The sequence below is a fragment of the Pseudonaja textilis genome, chromosome 9 (genome assembly GCF_049901715.1).
Source record: "Pseudonaja textilis isolate UNSWEBS1 chromosome 9, rPseTex1.2, whole genome shotgun sequence".
NCBI lineage: Eukaryota > Metazoa > Chordata > Lepidosauria > Squamata > Elapidae > Pseudonaja > Pseudonaja textilis.
Window position 1 is genome coordinate 18,992,402 of NC_141998.1, and position 12,908 is coordinate 19,005,309.

Here is a 12,908-nt window from a genome sequence, read left to right on the forward strand (position 1 = left end):
CTTGTTCTCCTGTGCAATCTAATGAAGGAAGGTATTTGTTTTGTCTTAGGGAGAAGGGGTGACAAGTGAGTAGATCTTTAAGAAGAAGGGATGGAGTGAGACAAGATGAGATCCCTTATTTTTTCCACGACTCCTCTGCACTTCTTCAGATTGTGACCTGGTAAGGGTGACCAAAAAAAAAGCCTACAGATCTCTTACAGCAGGGATGGAAACACTGAGCGATCCATAGTTAATTCAATAAACTAAGAAGAACCATTGAGATGTAGGACATCAAGAGACATTTTGCCTATGGAGAAGAAGGCCATTTATGGCTACTAGTTGCAGGCTGATATAGCAATAGCAACGGCACTTAGACTTATATACTGCTTCACAGTGCTTTACAGACTTCTCTAATCTGTTTTACAGAGTCAGCATATTGCCCCCAACAATCTAGATCTCATTTTACCGATCTCAGAAGGATGGAAGGCTGAGTCAACCTTGAACCTGATGAGATTTGAACTGCCAGACCACTACTAGGCTGCAGTGTCTGGGACATAAACAAGTAATTGCCTTGTGCCCTGCTTTATCTGGGATCAAGATGCCAGGCAGAATAAAATGTTGGTCTGATCCAGTGGTGGGATCCAAAAATTTTTACTACAGGCTTTGTGGGCATGGCTTGGTGGGCATGGTAGGGGAAGGATACTGTAAAATCTCCAGTCAAAGGTGGCATTTGCTGGTTCTCCGAACTACTCAAAATTTCCGCTACTGGTTCTCCAAAACTGGTCAGAACCTGCTGAATGCCACCTCTGGTCTGATCCACCAGAACTTCTAAAACAAGGGTGAGAAAGTTGTGCTCCTCCTTAATTCTACTTCAGAGCAGTAATGCAATATGACAGAATGCTCTCAATTATCCCTCTATAGCAAGTGGTTGTGGTAGTTATAGTTACATGCATTTGGTTCCACTCCCTTGTAAAAACAAATCGCTAATCTTTGCACAGAAAGTCACCTAAATGAGAAGGAGAAGATTGAGCATCAATTAGCAGATTGTAAGCAGATACAAAGAGGGATGATATTTATAAGCATATTGATATAATTAACAGAACTATAAATAAGCTATTAAAAAGAAATTTAGTTAAAATTATTTTGTTACACTATCATTACTGTTATTAGTATATGTTAATGTTTCTGTTTGTTTTTTTTTTTCTTTTGCCTTTCAATGATATGCCCTGACAATACACTGTATTCGAAATGTTTATGAATAAAAAATAAAACATACTAAAAAAAAAAAGCAGATTGTAATTAATTCTGATGCTTGAGGATTTAAAAGCCGGTCTCCAAAGGGTGGGAGCCAAACTGGAATATCAGGAACTCCTTTGTCAAATGGCTAACATCTGAACCTGTTTCAGATACTGACTTGACAAAGAAAACCGATGTTGAAGAGAAAAGATACTGTCTGACATCCAGGCCACATGTGGCCCCAGTGAACATGGACAATACATTGCCATGGGATGGGCATCAGACCGGAGGCTATGGATCCCGCGCATTTACTCTGGAGGGAGAAGGAAAACACAGCACCACAAAACCAGGGAATTGATTCCCAAGACCAGCCTTTTCTTAGGTGAGTTTCTCCCCTGATCTTCAGGAAAGGAAGGTTAGATTTGCAAAAGCTCTTTGCAAAGCCCACTGGATCAAACTCTATCTCTGTAAGGGTCATGCAGGAAAACAACAGCCTAGAACCCGAATGTAGAGAGAACAGAAGTTCCTTTAATTAGACAGATTAATAAGGTGCTTAGCTAGCACTGTCTGTTTCTTCAGGGGGGAAGGAGGGGCTGTAATTATTAGGCAAATAAAATATCTCCTAGGTAATATTTATTACGTTGCCTGTTGAAAGATATGAAAGACAAAGTCAGCGTTGTCCTTTTGACCCCTCTGGAAAGACATGTAGATGAACCACGTGTGTGTGTGTGTCTATGTGTGTTTGTGTGTCTGTGTCTGTGTAAGAGTGTGTGTGTGGTTGGGGTTGTGTATGTGTGGTTGTGCAGGGGTAGGAGTAGATATGTAGATAAACAACATAAGTGTGTGTGAGAGAACGTGATTGTGTGTGTGTGGTTGTGTATGTGTGATTGTGTATGTGAAGGGATAGATATGTAGGCAAAAAACATGTGTGTGAGTGTTTGAGTGTGATTGTGTATATGTGGTTGTGTATGTGTAGGGATAGATATGTAGATAAACAAACATGTGGGTTTGAGTGTGTGAGTGTGGTTGTGTATGTATAAGGGTAGATATAGACAAACATGTGTGTGAGTGTGTGTGTGTGTGTGTGTGGTTGTCTATGTGTGGTTGTCTCTGTGTAGGTGTAGATATGCAGACAAACAACACGTGTGTGTCTGTGTGAGTGTGTGTAAGATATCTATCTTTGAGATGTATTTTTATTCACAAATTATCAAATGTGTGTGTACATGAATAATACCCAAACACCCATGCATATACAGACACACACCCTTACACATACACAACCACACACACACACACCACACACTTTTAAAGAAGTTGACAGAGTCTGAATTGTTAGTCTGCTTTCATCAAGCTATGATTAAGGGACATGAAAACGATGGAACTAGAGAGATGGAAAAACAAATCAAATATGTGTCCAGTTTAGTTTTCTTGCATTTTTCCCCCTAAACTCCCACTGGTTTTGTTGCTTCTGTGAAAATATTTTGTAAAACACTTTTTAAAAAATCATTACAGGTTTCAATTCAGCATAAAAGCGTGTGTAACTTCAACTGCCGCATTCTCACAACGTGTCCAAGAATGGTCAAGTCTAACTTCACCCAGATTTTGCATGTATGTGTGAGTGGGGATGTTTTGCAATCTCAGCTTGTTTTAGGATTCTGAACCTACAAAAATTACTCAGTGGTGAATTCAGGAACAAAGCTAATCACGATGCAATCTATGATACTCTTTAATCTACATCGATGCTATAATTTTTATGATTGTTCCTTATTGTTATAAAATGGTTTAGTGTTTTAATTGTAATATATGTTTTGTAAGATGCCCTGAGGCATTGACTGAGATGGGCAGCTATAGAAAGTATATAAATAAATAAATAACACAGATTTGTGCCTTTCCTACCCCACTTTAATGGTTTTGGTGTTTTAATGGCTTTCTAATGGTTTTAGTAATTTTTTAACCCAGTTATAGGGCAGATTAAAACCATAGCAGAAACCAAGAAGCTAACCAACAAATAAATAAGGACCATTTTCACACAACAGAGCCAGTTTTGCTGTAGGGTTAAGAAGCACCTGGCAGAATCCAGAAGACTATGAATTCCAGTCCTATGTTAGTCATGAAGCCAGCTGGATTATTTCGGACCAGTCACCCTTTCAGCCCTAGGAAGAAGAAGGGCAGAACAAACTTCTTTCAAAAACCTCACCAAGAAAACCAGGACTGAAGAAGTGACCTGAAGGCACAAAATAAAACAAAACATCAAAGAGTTAAAAAGTTAAAAATGTCCACAAATTGAGCTGACCTTCTAGTGACCACATACACAGATCCATGGAGTATCCTGGCAATAATATAGAAATTGTCTTCTTCACAATCTGGCGGTATTTAAATGTCTCCCATCTGATTCTATCCAGGTCTGACCTAACTTAAATTTGATCTTCTTCTTCTTCTTCTTCTTCTTCTTCTTCTTCTTCTTCTTCTTCTTCTTCTTCTTCTTCTTCTTCTTCTTCTTCTTCTTCTTCTTCTTCTTCTTCTTCTTCTTCTTCTTCTTCTTCTTCTTCTTCTTCTTCTTCTTCTTCTTCTTCTTCTTCTTCTTCTTCTTCTTCTTCTTCTTCTTCTTCTTCTGGTTCCTCTTCCCCTCCCCCTTCCCTTCCTCCTCCTCCACCACCACCTCCACCTCCACCTTCTTCTTCACCATTTCCTCCTCCTCCTCCTCCTCCTTCTCCACCTTCTTCTTTGCCATCACCTTCTCCTTCCTCTTCCTCCTCCTCTTCACCTTCCTCCTAACTGCTTTTACTGAGGTTTGTATCACTCTCCTGTAAGCCCCTGAGAAATAGATAAATAGATAAATTAGGCTGCTGAATATAGCAAATAAATCGCTCTCATTGGCAACCTTCCATCAGAAAAGTAATGCAAACTGGCATATTAAGGGCCTTGAACCAGACACTTGTCCCCACTATAAGAAAACAATACATCAATACCGCAATATTTTTCCATTCCTCTGCCTAACTGCTTTGAACATTTTTTCCATGATTATATTTTAAGTTGACCTCACAGCCAAGAATGTTATCAAAACATGAGCTTGGATTACTGAAGTGATTATCTTGCCACGTAATGAGTGACATATATTTTAATCCTCCTTTCCCCCTTCTTCAGGGTTTTGGGGTGTTTCTGCAGACAGCAATTCAATAAATAATTAATGCAGTCTAATCTTTTGGATGTTTTCCATGCTGTAAAAAAAACAATCCCTAAAATAAATAATATTAATTGGTCTTCAATCATCAATCTTTCAGCCACCCAATATTATTCCCATTGCTCATACATGTCTTAATCTTTCTCTTGCCCCCGGTGCAAAGGTATCAGTGAATTGATATTATATGCTGCCATGTTAAAATGCAATGACACTAATGTTTCCCACATTATATAAAGGCACTTATCTCTATGGGAATTCTCTGAGATAAGCAATCTTCAACAAGGTTCCATCTAGAAGCTTTCACTGTCTTCAATATCAAATATATATTGGTTATATTTCTATGCTGTGTTGCATGAAACAACCAGGTAGATCCCAAGGTCTAGATTCAGGCACCAAGATTGACATGGTATTGTCAACTTAGAAGCGAACCTGGCTGAAGCCATCTTTTGTTGCCTCATAGTTGCCACGAACTCTGAAAGGGGGAGGGGAGGGGGAAGTACATGGCCCAGATAACCGCCAAAACAGAAAGTTTTCCTGTGGGAACCCAGTCACCATAACAGGTGGCTGTTGAAGGAGGAGAGGCGTGGCCAAGCAGGCCGCCAGCTATATTCATTGGACAATGTGACTGGTGATATTTGGGAGGGGAGATTTTTGCTCTTTTAATTAGGTGAAAACCACGGGAACTTTAAGAGTTGGTTTTCAATAGCTGTACTGACATGATGTGTCCAATAAACTTGTCCTTTGAGGAATCTACCTGCCTCGGAGTTCTGCTTTCAATGGGTGCATTACACAGAATGCTGACAGGTATCTGATGTATTGGAGGAAACACTGCCATTGAATCAACTTTAGTCTCTCCCTATTTGCAAAAATAAGTCTGGCTGTTTGGTTGCTTCAGGTACCACCCTCCAGATTTAATCTACGGAAGTAATAGGAAGGTCAGTTTTTGTATTCCTCCAGCTCCTGCTAAAACACTCTTCAATGTTATCCGTTGGGGAGACCATGTCAATGGCCTTGTCAGATCTAAGATACATTCTTGAACTTCTTGGGAAAACAAAGATACTTGGTGTCAACCAAGACAAAACAATCTCATTGTTTGCTTTCTATTCAAATAACCAACCAACCCAATGCATAACAATCATCTCATGAACAACATAATATGCTAAGCCTTCTAGGTCAGGGGTGTCAGATTCGTGGCCCACGGGCTGGATGCCTCACACACTGGCCACGCTCATCCCCATTTTAGCGAAGGGGGAAAAAGTTGTGATACGTGATGTGATGACAATGTGACACCACGGGTTTGACACCCCTGTTCTAGATCATCATCTAATGCTTTCCATAACAGGAGATGATAAACTCTGTGTGCTGAGCTCCTTTTGATTTATTCCTGGAGCTCTCAAGAAAAATGAACAGAAATTGGAAGGGAGGGAGGAAACTATATGTCCTAACTAAAGTCTTCCATAGAAATATGTTATTGTTCTCCCAAACAATTGATTCACCACTGAATCTGTAATTCCCCAACAGTTATTCTTAACTCATTTCTCATTGGCATGACTTAATGGTAACAATAGTATTCTGATTGAAAAAAGTTCCAGTAGAAGAATTGTCTTGTCTTGTCTAGCTTATCATTTCATCTTATCTTCTTTGAACCAAAATATGGGATGCCATCGAGTTTGTTGACTATCAAAAAGAGCAGTGCATGAAAAAGATAGGACCTTCTCAAATTCTCCTTAATCACTTCATTGCTAAATACACACATACATAAAAAATAAAAGTTAATCTAGCCTTTGAAAAAGATTCTAAAGGAAATACTCCAGTGGTGGGATTCAAATAATTTAACAACCGGTTCTCTGCCCTAATGATTTCTTCCAACAACCAGTTCTCCAAACTGCTCAGGAAGTTAACAACCAGTTTTCCAGAAGTGGTGTGAACTGGCTGATTCCCACCAATGAAATAATCTTTCATCAGGCTGAATGGGAGCTGGTAGGAAATGAGGCAGAATAAATTTTCTGACCACCAGTATTATAAATAAAACAATGTAAAGCAAGAATGATTATATGCAATAGCCAAATATAGAAAAAGAGAATAAAGAAAAATTAAAGAATACAGCATTTGGGTATCAAAGAAATTAAATGGGACATGGGTAAAAGTAAAACACAAGATTGAGAAGCATCTCCTCTGCTTACCTCTCACGTGATTTCCAATCTCTGAATGTCTATGGAGATTCTTGGTCATCCAGGTCATAGTTGTCTCAAAGGTTCTTTTTTTTCAAAAGGCAACTGGATTGTTTTTTCCTTGTGGAAGATGTTTCGCTTCTCATCCAAGAAGCTTCATCGGTTCTTCATCAGAACCGATGAAGCTTCTTAGATGAGATGCAAAACATCTTCCTTAAGGAAAAAAAAAACCCATCCAGTTGCCTTTTGAAAATAAAAGCACCTTTGAGACACAGTCTCTGAAGAAAGTTTTCTAGTCCAGTAGAGTCATTCTTTCAGTGGCAAGTAGTTTGGGGTAAGGTCAGGCTTTCTTTATTTTTATTTTATTTTATTTGTCAATTGTTTACAAGATAATAAGTATAAGTGTATACATAGTTATGAATACATGAGATGGGTACATATAAGAAAAATAAAATAAACAATAGGACAGGGACGGTAGGCACGTTGGTGCGCTTATGCACGCCCCCTAGAGACCTCTTAGGAAAGGGGTGAGGTTGATAGTAGACAGTCTAAGGTTAAAGTTTTTGACGTTGGCCAACTGGCATTTTTTTTAAATATCTTTCAAGATATAGACTTGAATGCTTGTATTCGGAAACAGAAGAGCTGGCAGTAAACTCGATTCAAAGCTGGCCATGTTTGCTTCATAAGTCTAGTTCTAATGGCAACCAAGCCATCTTGCATAGTTCTTGGTTTCTGGAGAAGGAACCACTTGCTGTAACTTGGTGCCCTTCGGGGTTTTTCCAATAACCACAATTCCCAGGAAATATGACAGAGAAACTTCCTGCTATGGATATATCATCATTATTTATTTGTTCAGTGAGATGCTCAATTAGACAGCATTCAGGAGAATTAACAAGTGCCATCTTCACTCTCTGATCTGCCTTAAGGGGCCAGCAAGCACAAGCGTTTTCCCCACTGAAAATCTGCACTTAATTAACATTGGCATGAGCTACCTCCTGAGCAAATTCCTCTCTTTTGATTCATAATTCAGTTGTCATTCCTAGCAGGCACCATTTTGCACAGGATGGCCCTAAGAGCTCAGATAAATGGGAAAATGATGGTTTTGCTTAACACAGATGCCCTCTGAGCTTCTTGCATTTCAAATGAGCCTTCACAATGGACGCACCCTTTCATTATCTCTTTTTTCCTTTCTCCCTTCTCACAAACTTCTTCTTCCTGTTGCGGTTGTCAGTTCTTCGTCTTCAGTTAGGTTGTTAAGACATTAGCCAGTTCCATTTTGCATATCCAGTGTAGCATCTTTTCTGCGGTCATTTCTGAGTCCACTTTATGTTTCTAATGTTTTTAAAAATAATTTTTAATGTTTCTTTTAAAATAATTTTTATTGTTTTCCCAGCTTCTTTAATGATTTTTGTTGTCTTTCTGATTACTTTCTGGGCCTTGATAATTTTGTAAGCCACCCAGAGTAATAGAGGTGAGGAGGGTGGCTATGTTAATTGAACAAACAGGTAAACAACCAGCTATTATTGTATCCCAATACTCCATAGATCAGGAAGTTGAAATAAATTACTGTAAAGATCCCTTTTAGCGCTTCTCATTTTATGATCAAAGGACCATTGCTGCTGTTAGATCATGTTTCTGCAGCACAATTTCATAAATCAGTTTTTCAACTTTCTGTTCCTTTCTTCCACTTTTTTTCTGACACAAGTTTGACAGATGTTGCTTCTTCACATGAATAGTGTCAGAAGCACCTCGAAGAAAGGAAGCGATATAAGGAATGAAAAAGGAGAACCCTGAGAAATTAAGATGTTCTTATTTTCAATCTTCTTCCTTTTTAATCTAAATATCCCAAAAATAAACATCTGAAAGGCCCAGAGGGTGTCCAGTTTTGGTATTAGGTCCTCAAAACCTACTCAGGTTAGAGTGTGTGGATATGTGTGTACAATCATAGATTTCAAATCATGTGGTGACATTGCTTGGCAGTTATCAAGAGACCAGGTAGAAAGAAGAGATGTCATAATTATCAGCCGTTCAGCTGCGTCTGAACCTTAGTCACTCTCCATGCCCCTCTATCCTACATCACTTTCTTCAGCTCTGCCATGGTCATCCCAGTGTCATTCTTTTTAGTGCCCAGCCATTGGGCACCAGGGTAGTCCCTTCTTTTTCTGCTGATCACACCCAGTGTGATTGACTTTTTGAGTGAGTTGGCTCTCATGACATGACAAAAGTATGACAGCCTCTGTTTGGCAATCTTGGTTGAATGATATTTTTGGTGAAATTCAGTCTAGGACTTCTTTGCCTGTGATTTTGGAGAAAGGCCTGGTGTTCTACTCCAGTTGTCCTCGCCAAAATCTTTATGGATCAAAGAGTAGGCAAACAATGACAATCGTCTCCACCTTTTGCTTGTATTTATGACAATTTAAAGAAGAAACTTATAAGAAAAAATAAATATCCCCCAGAGATAATACTTACAAGATTGAACAGGCAAAAATAACACTCAGACCACCTGATATGAGTGACAAAAAGACCTTAAGGTCATGGGGCAAATTGCTCAGCAAAAAAAAGTCTATTGGCCCTGTGAAGGGGAGAAAGTTGTGTTCCATGTTTTTCCATTAGAAAATGTACCAAAAATAAAAATTGCCAATTTTATAAATGTTATAAATGCTGGCTGGGGAATTCTGGGAGTTGAAATCCACACGGTTTTAAAGCTGCCCAGGTTGGAAACCTCTGATCTAGAACATCTGGGGAACACCAGGTTGAAAGGGGCCTCTCTCAAGTTTATGGTTTATGGTTCCTTGGCCTCTCTCAAGTTTATGCGCAGACTTAGTGTGGAAAGAGGAGGAAACCTACCAGTCACAGCCGAAACAAGCTGATGAGGTTATTGCAGTGCAATGATACTGTGACTGAGAAGAGAATGTGGCCTTGGGTAGATTTGATTTTTTTTTTAGTGTGTTCGGCAATTGAATTATTTTTATGACTGTCTTGTTTTCTGCTGACATTCCTTAAACAGAAGGGTAATCCAGGCACCTATTTATGCCACTTAAATTAATTACCTGGCCTGGAAGCGACTACTTGATTTGCAGTGATGACAACCCAAAGTTTAGGACTGGAGCTGATAATAAAGATTTGCAGCACATCAAGCCCATTGTGCTTAAGGAGTAACGCTGCCAAGGCAAGTGGGATGGAGTCTTAATTTTAGGTGCAAATTGGTTACCATAAGGAGTAACAGAGCCAAGTCAATAGTCAGACATACTATAGTTAGAAGCACTCTGTTCCTTCTGAAAGGTGAGATGGTTTCAGGATGCAGATCAGGATCCTTGGGAGTTTGCTTTGAAAGAAATCACTAAGGTGATTTTATTTTTATTTATTCATTTGTTTGTTTTATCCTGTCTTTATTACTTAAGTAACTCAAGCCAGCAAACGTACTACTTCCTCCTCCTGCTCCTCCTATTACAAGCACCTTGGAAGATGGATGGGGCTGAGAGAGAGCATGATTGGCCAAAGTCAAGCAGCCAGAGTTCATGCCTAAGGCGGGACTAGAACTCATCATCTCCTGGTGATTGGCCCAAAGTCACCCAGCTGGCTTTCATGTTTAAGATGGGACTAGAACTCACCATCTCCTGGTGATTGGCCCCAAGTCACCCAGCCACCTAAGGTGGGATTAGAACTCACAGTCTTCTGATTTCTAGCCTGGTGCCTTACCACTAGACCAAACTGATTTTATATAGTTATAATGAACATAAGTAGTTAGCTGTTATAATCTGTACCGACCATCAATATTACTAGAACTGAAAAAATAAAAATAAAAATTAAGGGAGGCTTCAATGAAACCATGGCCCAACATATTTTAGTGGAGATAATCCTTGGTTACATAAAAATAATGATCTATGAAAGGGTTTACTGTATTAGACTTTTGTAATAGAAATGGACACAATTTCCTGTTCATCCTGCTACATGTTTATATTAAATGTGCACATACAGAAGTCTTTTAGTCACTGATTACTGAGTATTACTCACCAGAATCTCAGGAAATGAATACACTTTCTGGTTTACACCCTCAGCCCTCAAAGGAGCTCTTCATTTAAATCTAAACAGAGCAATTATCTATTGTTCAACAAATACCACTGAAATACTTAGCCCATTAAGATTGGTTAGGTAAGACACTTTCCCATCCTGGTTACAGAAGAATTAGTCACCGATAGGTGTAGACGAATAATCATTTGTGGTTGGAGAGACAATGGAGCATCTGCCAGACAAAGGGTGTCGTTTTTTTCTCGACCCGGTTCTCAAATCCCTTGGTGGGTTGCCACAAGCCGGCTCTGACAGCAGCTTTCGTAAGTGGAAAAGGGATCTCGCACAACTGGAAGTGCATGTGGAAAGGGAAAGGATTAAGTGCTTCAGTCAAAGCACTCGCTGCTCCTTTGGATGACAAAGGCACCACTGATACAAAAACAGAGGGTTTACAATGGCATTCTTCTTCCTTCTAGCATGGGGTAGCTCAATTACAAGCAATTTAATGCACTATATTTGCAGATAGATTAGGGGCGTCCAACCTTAGCAACTTTAAGACCTGTGGACTTCAATTCCCAGAATTCCCCAGCCAGCCATAAGTCCACAGGTTTTAAAGTTGCCCAAGGTTGGACGCCCCTGAAGTAGATCTGTTTGGATGGTCTTCCAAGGTCATTCCCACATACTATTACAGTAGCTTTCTTTATAGAGTCCCCCTTTTAACCACATCAGTTATGTTATGTTACTCTGTATAGAGGTGCTCCAATTTTGCTTTTGTTGTCCTATCAGTTGGTGTTGGCAGTAGGTAAAGAATAGAACAGAACAGAACAGAACAGAATAGAATAGAATAGAATAGAATAGAATAGAATAGAATAGAATAGAATAGAATAGAATAACAGAGTTGGAAGGGACCTTGGAGGTCTTCAAGTCCAACCCTCTGCTTAGGCAGGAAATCTTACACACTCCAGACAAATGGTTATCCAACATCTTTTTAAAACTTCCAGTGTTGGATCATTCACAACTTCTGGAGCAAGTTGTTCCACTGATTAATTGTTCTGTCAGGAAATTTATCCTTAGTTCAAAGTTGTTTCTCTCCTTGATTAGTTTCCACCCATTGCTTCTTGTCCTGCCCTCAAGTGGTTTGGAAAATAGCTTGACCTCCTCTTCTTTGTGGCAACCCCTGAGATATTGGAAGGCTGCTATCATGTCTCCCCCTAGTCCTTCTTTTCATTAAACTAGACATATTCAGTTTCTGCAACCGTTTTTCATACGTTTTATTCTCCGACCCCCTAATCTCTGCACTCTTTTCTAGAGTCTCAACATCTTTTTACATCCTGGTGACCAAAACTGGATGCAGAATTCCATGTGTGGTCTTACCAAGGCATTATAAAATGGAACTAACACTTCACGTGATCTTGGATGGTGGTCATAAAGGAGAAATTGGGAAACTTCAGACTTGAGACTTATATTTTGAAGTTTTCTTAGATAACTAGAGGACTTTCAACTAGGTCCTCTAGTAATCTAAGATTTCTACTGGATAGAAGTGCAAAAAAATGGGTCAGGAGCATGGATGCATATTCAGAGTGAAGGGACAGTTTGCCTTGGGAGTTACGCTCAACCCCAGAGATTACTTTACTTTACTTTACTTTACTTTACTTTACTTTACTTTACTTTACTTTACTTTACTTTACTTTACTTTACTTTATTGTCATTTCACCTCGTACAACAAAATCAAACACCATCTTCAGTGCACATCATGACCATAAAAATAAACACAAACACACATCCTTCACACTCCACACATTGAACTGAAAACCCCCAACACTGCACCAACACTGCACTATACAGTAGAATTCAAAAGAGCTACTGCCCTGGGATAGAAGCTGTTTTTCAGCCTATTTGTCCTTTTATTATTATTATTCTGTACTGTTTGCCAGATGTTAATAGTTCAAAAAAGAGTTCCCAGGCTGAGATGGATCTTTGAGAATGTTTTGAATTTTCTTAAGTCCGTGAGAGCTATAAAGCTCTTCCAAAGAGAGGAGAGGGCAACCAATGATCTTCTGGGCAATGACATTAACCCTCTGGAGTACTTTCCTATCTGCCCCTGTGCAATTGGCAAACCATACAGAGGTTCAGTATGTTAAAATGCTCTCTATGATACAGTGGTAGAAGGTCACCAGCAGTTTTTCATTCAGTTGTTGTTTTCTGAGAAGTCTCAGGTAGTCTAATCTCTGCTGGGCCCTTTTGACCAGGGCTGCAATGTGGGCACCCCAGGTCAGGTCCTCTTTTAGGGTAACACTCAGAAACTTAAAACTGGCCACTTGCACCACTCGGTC

General features: G+C 39.4%; 1 protein-coding gene and 1 long non-coding RNA gene across 2 annotated transcripts in view; one reads left to right on the forward strand and one right to left on the reverse strand.

Moving 5' to 3' along the window:
* The first annotated feature begins 804 nt into the window (after nucleotides 1-804).
* Nucleotides 805-2,940, forward strand: LOC148125053 (uncharacterized). The gene is made up of 3 exons (XR_015744629.1): nucleotides 805-1,025; nucleotides 1,386-1,597; nucleotides 2,728-2,940. It is a non-coding gene; the product is annotated as an uncharacterized LOC148125053 (long non-coding RNA).
* A 2,946-nt stretch (nucleotides 2,941-5,886) lies between these two features.
* The window catches only part of ZBTB44 (zinc finger and BTB domain containing 44), a 366,779-nt gene continuing 359,757 nt past the window's right edge, over nucleotides 5,887-12,908 (reverse strand). The window contains exon 7 of the transcript XR_015744676.1: nucleotides 5,887-5,900. The gene's annotated coding sequence lies outside the window, so the exon portion shown is untranslated. The remainder of the gene's footprint in view (nucleotides 5,901-12,908) is intronic.